The sequence below is a fragment of the Anopheles stephensi genome, unplaced genomic scaffold (assembly GCF_013141755.1).
Source record: "Anopheles stephensi strain Indian unplaced genomic scaffold, UCI_ANSTEP_V1.0 ucontig147, whole genome shotgun sequence".
NCBI classification, from domain to species: Eukaryota; Metazoa; Arthropoda; class Insecta; order Diptera; family Culicidae; genus Anopheles; species Anopheles stephensi.
Window position 1 is genome coordinate 67,501 of NW_023405066.1, and position 12,500 is coordinate 80,000.

Consider the following 12,500-nt stretch of genomic DNA (forward strand, 5'->3'; position numbering starts at 1 on the left):
AATCATGTGTGTATGAAACATATAATGTGCCTGAGAGCACATTTTTTTTCTAAGTCCCAGAAATCCGTCACTGAACATCACGACTTACGAAGACATGTTCCCCCGGTCCTCCCATATACGGCACCGGGACAAGTATGAAGAATGAAAATCATGTGTGTATGAAACATATAATGTGCCTGAGAGCACATTTTTTTTCTAAGTCCCAGAAATCCGTCACTGAACATCACGACTTACGAAGACATGTTCCCCCGGTCCTCCCATATACGGCACCGGGACAAGTATGAAGTATGAAAATTTTTGGTCACAGCGTGAAATCCCTCTAATGATCATGAAAATAGCATCGGATCACTTATCTGACCATAAAAAGTGAACCAAAACCCTATTTGGACAAACTTTTTGGTCCTATGAAAAATTCACTTTTCATATATGTCATGGTCGAAAATTTTCTAAGTCCCAAAAAATCACTTATTCTCGAATATCTCGAAAACTACGTATCGGACAGGGGTCAACCAAGGTGTTTTAGAAAGGTCTTTACAAGCTCTATTTAATGAGCCATAGCGACTTTCAAGTGATTTTTTGACACTTTTTCGCATATCGGCATCCTTGGTTCCCATACTGGCCATAGGCCATAGGGCACCGAACGGCCAACTTTTGGTCCGGGGGTGAAATTTTTTTTTCACGAGATTTTGATGAAAATGGCTTCGGAACGCGTTTCTAATAATGAAAAGTGAAACCAAACAGTATTTGCGAAGAAAAAATTGTCCTATGAAAAAATCACTTTTTCTTAGGGTACGGGTCAAAAATTTTCTAAGTCCCAAAAAATCACATGTTCTCGAATATCTCGAAAACTACTTATCGGACAGGGGTCAACCAAGGTGTTTTAGAAAGGTCTCAACAAGCTCTAAATAATGGGCCATAGCGACTTTTTAGTGATTTTTTGACACTTTTTCGCATATCGGCATCCTTGGTTCCCATACTGGCCATAGGCCATAGGGCACCGAACGGCCAACTTTTGGTCCGGGGGTGAAATTTTTTTTTCACGAGATTTTGATGAAAATGGCTTCGGAACGCGTTTCTAATAATGAAAAGTGAAACCAAACAGTATTTGCGAAGAAAAAATTGTCCTATGAAAAAATCACTTTTTCTTAGGGTACGGGTCAAAAATTTTCTAAGTCCCAAAAAATCACTTATTCTCGAATATCTCGAAAACTACGTATCGGACAGGGGTCAACCAAGGTGTTTTAGAAAGGTCTTTACAAGCTCTATTTAATGAGCCATAGCGACTTTCAAGTGATTTTTTGACACTTTTTCGCATATCGGCATCCTTGGTTCCCATACTGGCCATAGGTCATAGGGCACCGAACGGCCAACTTCTGGTCCGGGGGTGAAATTTTTTTTTCACGAGATTTTGATGAAAATGGCTTCGGAACGCGTTTCTAATAATGAAAAGTGAAACCAAACAGTATTTGCGAAGAAAAAATTGTCCTATGAAAAAATCACTTTTTCTTAGGGTACGGGTCAAAAATTTTCTAAGTCCCAAAAAATCACTTATTCTCGAATATCTCGAAAACTACGTATCGGACAGGGGTCAACCAAGGTGTTTTAGAAAGGTCTTTACAAGCTCTATTTAATGAGCCATAGCGACTTTCAAGTGATTTTTTGACACTTTTTCGCATATCGGCATCCTTGGTTCCCATACTGGCCATAGGTCATAGGGCACCGAACGGCCAACTTCTGGTCCGGGGGTGAAATTTTTTTTCACGAGATTTTGATGAAAATGGCTTCGGAACGCGTTTCTAATAATGAAAAGTGAAACCAAACAGTATTTGCGAAGAAAAAATTGTCCTATGAAAAAATCACTTTTTCTTAGGGTACGGGTCAAAAATTTTCTAAGTCCCAAAAAATCACTTATTCTCGAATATCTCGAAAACTACGTATCGGACAGGGGTCAACCAAGGTGTTTTAGAAAGGTCTTTACAAGCTCTATTTAATGAGCCATAGCGACTTTCAAGTGATTTTTTGACACTTTTTCGCATATCGGCATCCTTGGTTCCCATACTGGCCATAGGCCATAGGGCACCGAACGGCCAACTTTTGGTCCGGGGGTTAAATTTTTTTTTCACGAGATTTTGATGAAAATGGCTTCGGAACGCGTTTCTAATAATGAAAAGTGAAACCAAACAGTATTTGCGAAGAAAAAATTGTCCTATGAAAAAATCACTTTTTCTTAGGGCACGGGTCAAAAATTTTCTAAGTCCCAAAAAATCACATTTTCTTGAATATCTCGAAAACTACTTATCGGACAGGGGTCAACCAAGGTGTTTTAGAAAGGTCTCAACAAGCTCTAAATAATGGGCCATAGCGACTTTTTAGTGATTTTTTGACAAATTTTGTCATATCGGCATCCCGAGTTCCCATACTGGCCATAGGCCATGGGGCCCCGAACGAAAAAATTTTGGTCCGAGGGTCAAAATTTTTTTTCTCATAAATTTGTTCAAAACGCCGTCGGAACGCGCCTTAGATCATGAAAAGTGAAAAGAAACAGTATTTTGCAAAAGTTGGGGTGGCCTATGACTTACATGGCCACGTCCTAGGTCCGAGTTCCCGAGGTCGTGTTCTTCAGTGGCGGAAAAAAATGGCCACTTGTGGGAGATGCAAAATGTTCATTTTGTATTATAGGGGACACACTATCGAAGCGAAAATTTCAGAAATGGCCTAAAACGTGAAGAAATGATGGGGTATGTACGAAAAGAAGGTTTTTATGGTCAAACGGTGAAAATTTTTTTTTTATGAAAAATTTTGGTCTCCCACCGTTCATGAATTTCTAGGACCAAAAATCGAAAAATTTGAAAACTTCACGATCGAAAGGGAAACGCATATGTGGTGTTCCTAGGTGTGTACGGTGTACGAAAAACGGGTTCACGATGAGATATCAGGCAAATAAGTGGACCTAAAGTGAGTTATACGGGTAAGACGAGGTGTCCAAAGACCGAAATAGGGGTACCAACTGAGAACGAAATGAAGGTCCCCGAAGTCGCCATACAAGTTATAGGAGGTGTCCAAAGTACGAAAAGAGTTCCATATTCGGCTGTTCCTACTATATGGTTCCCTGATTGCTGCTCCAAGGAGTAGTGAGGAAGTGTCCAAAGGTCTGTTGGGGGTATCGAGGTGATACCCTCGACGGACAATATGCACGAAAAGTGGTTCGATGATCTATCCTGTAGGTCGTACGGCAGCCATACCCGGCTGGAAGTACCGCGGTAATTCCGCAATAAAACGTTCGCCAGACGAACAAACAAATTGAATTAGCTCATCGTAGTGTACGGAAACGAAACGAAAATGTAAGGTGATTAGGGATCCGGGAGCAATCTCGCGATCCCATGGTTCGGTGTAAGAAATGATACGAAGTGTTCATAAGTCTCCTCTGGAGGCAGAACCATCGTAGCAAAGTTCGGGAACCCAAGGGTCACAAAAACTCGTAGGACGATATCCACGAATAATCGGGGACTTGTGGGGACTACCGTGCCCTGACAAGTCAACTACACCTTAACTGGTGATGGTCGTCCTACGGGGACCTGCGGGGAACAAAAGGGTCACAAAAACTCGTAGGACAATATCTCCGAATAATCGGGGACTTGTGGGGACCACCGTGCCCTGACAAGTCAACTACACCTTAACTGGTGATGGTTGTCCTACGGGGACCTGCCGGGAACCCAAGGGTCACAAAAACTCGTAGGACGATATCCACGAATAATCGGGGACTTGTGGGGACTACCGTGCCCTGACAAGTCAACTACACCTTAACTGGTGATGGTCGTCCTACGGGGACCTGCGGGGAGCAAAAGGAGTCAGAAACAATCGTAGGACGATATCCACGAATAATCGGGGACTTGTGGGGACTACCGTGCCCTGACAAGTCAACTACACCTTAACTGGTGATGGTCGTCCTACGGGGACCTTCAGGGAGCCGCAGTAAGTCGCAGGTCGTATGCGAGCCTTGATTGGTCCTGTTGGGGGCGTGCGGGGTGTAATGCCTCGGTACGTCAAATGTTGGTGTACGATGTACATCGATAATCTGACATCCTCCTGAACAACCTTTGCTCGTGTGGTTATTGGCGCTGTGGAGTCGGTGTACTGCCGCAGGTCAATGAGAGTGGTCACAACAAAGATTGTGTCACCTGATGAACGTAGAAAGAGAGTCTGCGGGGACTGGTGCCCTGGTAGACAAAAAATATCGAACAAGCAATTGACGAAGACGAATTCTGGTTGATCCTACCAGTAATATACGCTTGTCTCAAAGGTTAAGCCATGCATGTCTAAGTACAAACATAAATGAATGTGAAACCGCATAAGGCTCAGTACAACAGCCATAATTCACAAGATCATCCACCCATCAGTTACTTGGATAACTGTGGAAAAGCCAGAGCTAATACATGCAACATGCCGGGACCGCTGTCCGCTTGCGGGCGGTGGAACTGGTGCACTTATTAGTAAAACCAATCGCCTCCGGGCGGCTTGAGTTGAAGTCTGGATAAGGATGCCGATCGTATGGTCGCTTGACCGACGACAGATCTTGCAAATGTCTGCCCTATCAACTATTGATGGTAGTGTAGAGGACTACCATGGTTGCGACGGGTAACGGGGAATCAGGGTTCGATTCCGGAGAGGGAGCCTGAGAAATGGCTACCACATCCAAGGAAGGCAGCAGGCGCGTAAATTACCCAATCCCGGCACGGGGAGGTAGTGACGAGAAATAACAATATGGACCTCTCTAACGATGGTCCATAATTGGAATGAATTGAGCATAAATCCTTCAATAAGGATCAAGTGGAGGGCAAGTCTGGTGCCAGCAGCCGCGGTAATTCCAGCTCCACTAGCGTATATTAAAGTTGTTGCGGTTAAAACGTTCGAAGTTGATTCCCCGTCCAGACACGCGACCGCCGCGGGCGCCCGGCACACGCCGGATACGTTCGTGCGCGAGCTCGCGGCTGCGACTCACAATGGTGTGCCTGGGCGTCAACCTCGTGATCGGTCGGGCACGTCCCGAGCCGGTGCGTGGTGCCCGGGCAGCTCCCATTTACCTTGAACAAATTAGAGTGCTTCAAGCAGGCTAGTACAAAAGCGTCCACACCCGCCCAGGGTTGGCGTTGGCCGAGAATAATCTTGCATGGAATAATGGAACATGACCTCGGTCTGAGTCTTTTGGTTGGTTTTGTATAGACCCAGAGGTAATGATTAACAGAAGTAGTTGGGGGCATTGGTATTACGGCGCGAGAGGTGAAATTCGTAGACCGTCGTAGGACCAACTGAAGCGAAAGCGTTTGCCATGGATGCTTTCATTAATCAAGAACGAAAGTTAGAGGATCGAAGGCGATTAGATACCGCCCTAGTTCTAACCGTAAACGATGCCAATCAGCAATTGGGAGACGCTACTACATTCGGTGCTCTCAGTAGCTTCCGGGAAACCAAAATCGGGTTCCGGGGGAAGTATGGTTGCAAAGTTGAAACTTAAAGGAATTGACGGAAGGGCACCACAAGAAGTGGAGCTTGCAGAGGCGAGCTGTCAAAGGAAGCAAGCGGACGCTTTCCGTGAGCTCCTTATGATATAGTGTTTTTCGTGTAAAAAACTTACAAAGTGGTGGTGCAAATTTGTTAGAGTGGTGTACGAACACATATTTTGCGCAAACACCGTGAAGTTTTGGTGAAAAACAGTGGAAAAACGTCGATTTTGGCACACAAACATTGCGTCGTGCACCGGTGCGTGTGGCCACGAAGGGTGCGTGTGTGGTTCCGTTAGTGCGTGCGAGCGTAGCGCTCCCTTTCGGTGCGGTTGAAGGGGAGCCCGCAGCCGCTGTGCAGCGTATTTTGTTACGGACAGGAGCGGAACAGTGATAAAACATTACCCCCTAACGAGGGAAGAAACATTCAGTGAAAAACAGTGCGGAAAAGTGCGTTGACCAGCAAGCAGATACCACGTGCTAAGGGCACGTGAACTTAGCACGTAAGGGCTTGGCTGTGTCGGTGAGTGCGTGCGTAGGGTGACGTGCCGTGGTTTGACGTCTGGACAGTGGGCACACCATCGGTCATCCCGGTTGTTGTCCTGGGAGAATTCCCCCCTAGTGCCACCAGCGCCCTCTATGGGGCACTAGCGGAAGTTTCTCCGGAGACACAAACCAAAAGCTCCGCACAAACAAGCGTGCTATAATCAAATGCGGGCTGCATACCGGCCAGGCGCACGTGTCCAGTGACTTTAACGCTGGACAAAGCGACGAACCGTGCAGCAGCATAATGTCGGGAGTAGAGAGCGATGATTCGGTGGAGGTGGTCCCCGAAATCATCAAGACAAAGAAAAGGAGACTTTCTCCGCGCGTAGTGGTGACACCCCTGGAATTGTCGCCAGGGACGATGTCGTCACTACGGAGCTCTCAGGGGGCACCCAAGCCAGCCCCGAGAACACCGTTGGAAGAGCCGGACGAGGGAGCGCGGAAGCGTACCGCCCCCGCCCCGACGCCGTCGCCGAGGAGGTCTATGTCTCCTGAGATGCTGGCACCAGCCGCATCGGAGCCGACCAGCTTCCCGACGGCAGAAGTGTCGGACAGACATGCGCGGCAGTACGAGCGGGTGTTGGAGAAGCTCGAGGAGCTTACCGCTCTTTACCGAAAGAGCCAGGAGGAGAATTCGAGGCTCCGTGCGGAGCTCGATATATATCGCACGGGGGTGCGAACCGTTGTGCAGCTGGAGAATTCAGCGACTGGCGTGCGCTTGGGAAACCAAGCCTCTTCCAAGTTGCAGCCCAGCAAAAGGACACTCAGGCGCTCTCAGCAGAGGGAGAGAGCCGAGGCACGCCAGTCGCAGGGTCCTGCCCAGCATCGCATGCTGGAACTGCAGGAGCAGCTGCGCCGTGAGATCCAGGAGGAAGAGAAGCAGATGAGGGCGAGGAGCGGGCACGGGCAGCGGTCCCAGCCCCTGCAACAGCCGTACGACTTTCCGGCATCGGAAACCAGGCGGCAGCAGCAGCAATCCTACCGTGACGCCCTGGTAGGTGGTTGGCAGGTTGTGGGGAAGCGGCAAAAGGCCCAGCCTTCAGCTGCACCTCAGCAGCGGCAGCGGCCGCAACCAGCAACCAAGAGCCAACGCCCCGCACAGGCAAACCGGCGGACGAAAAGGCGACGACCAGACGCCATTCTGGTGGTTCCAGCACCGGGGGTCTCCTTCGCCGAGATGTACCGACCCATCCGGACGAGCCCGGCCCTGGAGGATGTCCAGCACTGCATCCGTATCGGCAAGCGGACACCGAAGGGGAACCTTCGGATGGAGCTGGCACGGGACATGGACTCGGCGGCGCTGTGCAGCCGCATTCAGTCCACGCTGGGAGAGCTGGGATCCGCCAGGGTCCTGACGGAGATGGCGGAGGTTGTTCTGAAAAACGTCGACAACCTCACGGAGGAGGAGACGATCAGGGAGGCGTTGAAGGCGGCACTCGCCAAGGAGCCAGCGGTGGCCTCGCTTCGCATCTGGGAGCGGGCAGATGCCACAAAGCGGGCCCGCGTGCGGCTACCGCGAGTGGAAGCGGAAGCCCTGCTCCAAAAAGATCGCCTTATTATAGACTACTCCTCGTGTCGGCTGGAGGAGGCCCCCAGGCTGGAGGCGGCAAAGCGCCGTTGCTTCCGGTGCCTGGAAAGGGGCCACATGGCAGCGGACTGCGTCGGGCCCGATCGCAGCAACTGCTGCATCAGATGCGGAGCTCCTGGCCATCGGGCGGCCAGCTGCAGCAGTGCGGTTAGCTGCATTCGGTGTGGAGGACCACATCGAATTGCAGCGCACGGCTGCAGGGGAGCTAACCTTCCCCCCCGCCGCTAAGCATGTCTGTGGGGAGCCACCTCCAGGTCCTGCAGGTTAACACCAACAGGAGTCGGAGTGCGCAGGACCTGGCTCTCCACACAATGCGGACGGAGCGGGTGGACGTTATGGTGGTGTGCGAGCTGAGTTCGGTTCCGGACGGGAACGCAAACTGGGTGGTGGACCGCGACAGGCTGGTGGCCATTGTCGCGAGCGGATACTCCCACCCGGTTCAGCGGATCTGGAGCTCGAGTTTTCCCGGCATCGTGGCGGCGGACGTGGCAGGCGTCACGATCATAGCGTGTTACGCGTCGCCAAGCATCGGGGTTCCCCAGTTTGTCGAGATGCTGCAACGCATTGAGGTGCTCGCCTCAGGACGCCCCCGAGTGTTGCTTGCCGGCGACTTCAACGCCTGGCATAGCGCCTGGGGCAGCAGCAGGACCAACGCGAAGGGCGAGGAACTGCTACAGCTGGCGGAGGGTCTCGGGCTCGATGTCCTGAACCTGGGGAGGGAAGCCACCTTCCTCGGGAACGGCGTCGCTCGCCCGAGCATTGTGGACGTCGCCTTCGCCAGTACTTCCATCAGCAGGCAGGACCTCGTCGGGGACCCCGACAGGCAATGGAGGATGCTGGGAACTTACTCATTCAGCGACCACCGGTACATCCGCTTCGAGGTGGGGGAAAGGCCGGCGGCAACGAGCCGCAACTCTACGGGAGCAGAAGCAGCACCAGCAGTGAGAGCAGCGGGCAGACGCTGGCGGGCAAAGGAGTTTAGCCGGGAGCTGTTCGACATCGCGTTGCGGGCAGCCAACTTCGTGGAGGAGGCCACGGACCCTGAGGGCCTGACCCGAACCCTGAGCCGGGCGTGCAGCGAGATCATGGCGGAGGTTTCCCCGTCAGTCGGCCACACAGGACGTCCGGCGTACTGGTGGACACCAGAAATCGGCCGGCTACGGGAGAACTGCCGCCTGGCTTGGGAACGGTACAGCAGGGTACCGACTAGCGACACGGCAGCCCGCAGAACAGCTTCTGCACGGCACCAGGAGGCCCGCCAGCTGCTGACAGCTGAGATCCGGGCTAGCAAGCGGGACCGTTACAACGAGTTTCTGCAACACCTGGAGGATGATGAGACGGGTAGGTGGCAGGGGGAGCTCCTGCGACGGCTCGGAGGGAGCCGCGTCGCACAAGAACGCGATCCGGCCGTTCTGCAGCGCATTGTGGACGCGCTGTGCCCGAACCACCCCCCTGTTGCCTGGCCTACCATCGAATCGGACGGCGTCGACATCAGGCCAGTGACGGAGCAGGAGTTGCTCGACATCGCAGCTGGCCTGAACCCTCGGAAGGCGCCCGGTCTGGATGGACTGCCGAACGCTGCCCTTTCGGCTGCCATCCGGGCGCATCCGACGACGTTCGCGAGGCTCCTCCAGGAGCAGATGGATGCTGGCCGCTTCCCGCGGCAATGGAGGAAGGCGAAGCTGGTGCTGCTTCCCAAACCGGGAAAACCCCCGGGCGAGCCGTCATCGGTGAGACCGGTGATGTTGCTGGACACGCCCGGCAAGGTGTACGAGCGAGTACTGCTGAACCGCCTGAACGACCACATCGAGATGCCGACGGAGCCGCTCCTCTCCGAATACCAGTTCGGCTTTCGGCGTGGTCGGTCGACACTTCAGGCGGTTGGGCTGGTGATGGAGGCCGCCAGATCTGCGATGAGTTTCGGGCGAACGAATAGACGCGACAAGCGCTGCCTGCTTGTCGTTGCTCTGGACGTCCGTAACGCCTTCAATTCCGCAGACTGGCAGGCCATAGCACTGGCGCTGCAGACCAAAGGAGTGCCCTCAGGACTGCGCAGCATCCTGCAGGAGTACTTCTCCGACCGTGAGCTGACGTATGATACCAGCTCCGGTCCGGTAACACGCCGAGTAACGGCAGGTGTTCCGCAGGGGTCCATTCTGGGCCCCACCCTGTGGAATATCCTGTACGACGGCGTGTTCGGAGTGCAGCTGCCGGAAGGTGCATCCGTCATCGGCTTTGCGGACGACCTGGCAGTACTCGCCAAGGGGTGTACACCGGAGGAGGCGGCAGGTGTAGCAGAGGAAGCTGTGGCAGCGATTTCCGCCTGGATGGAGCAACATCGGTTGCAGCTGGCCCCGGAAAAGACGGAGATCGTCCTCATCTCCAGTCTGCGTCGGGGCCATCCAGCGGTGCCCGTAGTGATCAACGGCGTCGAGGTCCGCTCGAAGCCGGCGATACGCTACCTCGGGGTCATGCTTCACGACCACCTCTCGTGGAAGCCACACGTCGAGAAGGCCACCGCAAAGGCACTCCGTGTGGTGAAGCTGGCCACCGGCGTGATGTCCAACCACGCCGGACCGAGGATGGCTAAACGCCGGCTGCTGGCAGCAGTGGCGGACTCGGTTGTGCGATACGCGGCACCCATCTGGGCGGAGGCGGTGAAGTTCCAGTGGTGCAGGCGGAAACTGGAGCAGCTGCAGCGACCTTTGGCGAAAGGTGTCGCCAGGACCTTCCGTACCGTCGGCTACGACACGGCGGTAGTGCTGGCTGGACTGGTCCCGCTACACCTGCAGGTGGACGAGATCGCGCGGTGCTATACCAGGCATCAACGGGCGTTGCAGAGGCGGGTGCTGATAGACAAGGAGGTGATTAAGCGGCTGGAGCACTCGGCGACCATCAGGCAGTGGCAGACATCGTGGGACCAGGATGCCGCTCATCCGACCGCGAGCAGGTTCCTACGATGGGCTCACCGCGTGCTGCCGGATATTGCCGGCTGGGTAGGTAGGAAGCACGGCGAGGTTGATTTCTTTCTTAGCCAGGTACTCTCCGGACATGGCTTCTTCCGGGAGTACCTACATGCTATGGGTTTCACCTCTGCCCCGACCTGCCCATTCTGCGCCGACAACACCGTGGAGTCGGCAGAGCACGTGGTGTTCCACTGTCCGAGGTTCGCCGACATAAGAGTGCAGTTCCTGACGGACGCGGACGGCGTCGTCATTTCCCCCGATGAGCTGGAGCGTTTTCTGCTGTCGAGCCCGGAGGCTTGGCAGCGAACGGCCACGGCAGCACGGCGGAATCTGCAGCTTCCTACAACAAAGGTGGCTGGAGCAGCAGGTTGCCGAAAACGCGGCCATCGCTGGCGGGATCGTTTCCGCCAATGAGCTGGCGGAACGCGTTCGGCAACAGGTCCGCCGTGAAGCCAGAAACGCTGGCCAACGGCGAAGACGCCGGCAACGGCAGACATCCGCCATCGGGGAGATGGACATGGACCAACAACAGCACCCGTCCAATCAGCAGCAGGAGAGTCAACGCCCAGTTCGGCCCGAACGGGTTCCGCCATCGGCCGAAGTGTTACTTCGTCGTCGGCTAAGGCGGAACCAACGGCAGCGGGAATACCGTGCCCAATTACGCGCGGGTACATTGCCGCCATTGCGTTCGGGACGAACTCGCCGAAGTAGAGCACCGCCGACGGAGGAGGAGCTAGCCCGACGACGGGCCAACAGGCGCGCGCGAGAACGCCAACGCCGCCACGAGCGACAGGATCGCCATCGCGGCTTAATGTCGGCCGACGTAGAAGCCGCCATCGCGACCACCAACACGTCTACGCGTTGAGTGGGAGCGGTTACGGCCGAAACGATCGGCCAGTCAGCGAGCGTGCGAAAACACGACCGGGCGAGACCGGCATTTTGCCGTCTCCGCTTTGTGCGGTCGTTCGTTCTAGCACAGTCGGGCGAGAGAGAGCGCGCGTGCGCTCGGTTCGGGTACGTTCGGCATTTTGCGTCGTCCGCTTTGTGCGGATGTTCGTACCCGACCGGCAGTAGGAGAGAGAGCGTGCGCGTGCACTGTGAGAGCTAGGCCCGTCTTTTTCGTTTACGTTTGTGCGGATGTCTGTTCTGTCCCACCGTAAGCGTCAAAGTGTCTGCGTACTTATGTGTGTGCGTGTGTGTGTGCGTACATACTATACGTTAGAAATAGGGAAAAAATGGAGACTCGACGAACCGCGGGCACGCCCGCTTCGTAAATGTTAGGTGTGTTAATGTAAGTCCTTCATTTTTAATGTTGTGTTTACGTTTAGACAGGCGGGGCGCGGGCCCTTACTAAATTTAGTCAGGGACGCCATTGCAGCCGGTGGCTACGCCTCCGTCGGGAAGGCCGCCGGCAATGGAGAGGTTTATTCGTTTTATAATTGTTCATGCGTGTTTCTGTATCGTTTATTGTTATAAATAAGTAACGCGGCAAAACTTTTATAAATTTAAATGAATAAACGAATGCAATTTAAAAAAAAAAAAGAAGTGGAGCTTGCGGCTTAATTTGACTCAACACGGGAAAACTTACCAGGTCCGAACTTATCGAGGTAAGACAGATTAAGAGCTCTTTCTCAAATTTAAGGGTAGTGGTGCATGGCCGTTCTTAGTTCGTGGAATGATTTGTCTGGTTAATTCCGATAACGAACGCGACTCAAACAAGCTAACTAGAACGCTGTCAGCAGTGTGCCTCCGGGCGCACCTGACGTTACGGGGCGGCGGCGCCTTCGCGGGCGGTCGTCGCACTAGTTTGCCCTGCTTAGCGGGACAACTTGTGTTTAGCAAGGTGAGAGTGAGCGATAACAGGTCCGTGATGCCCTTAGATGTTCTGGGCTGCACGCGTGC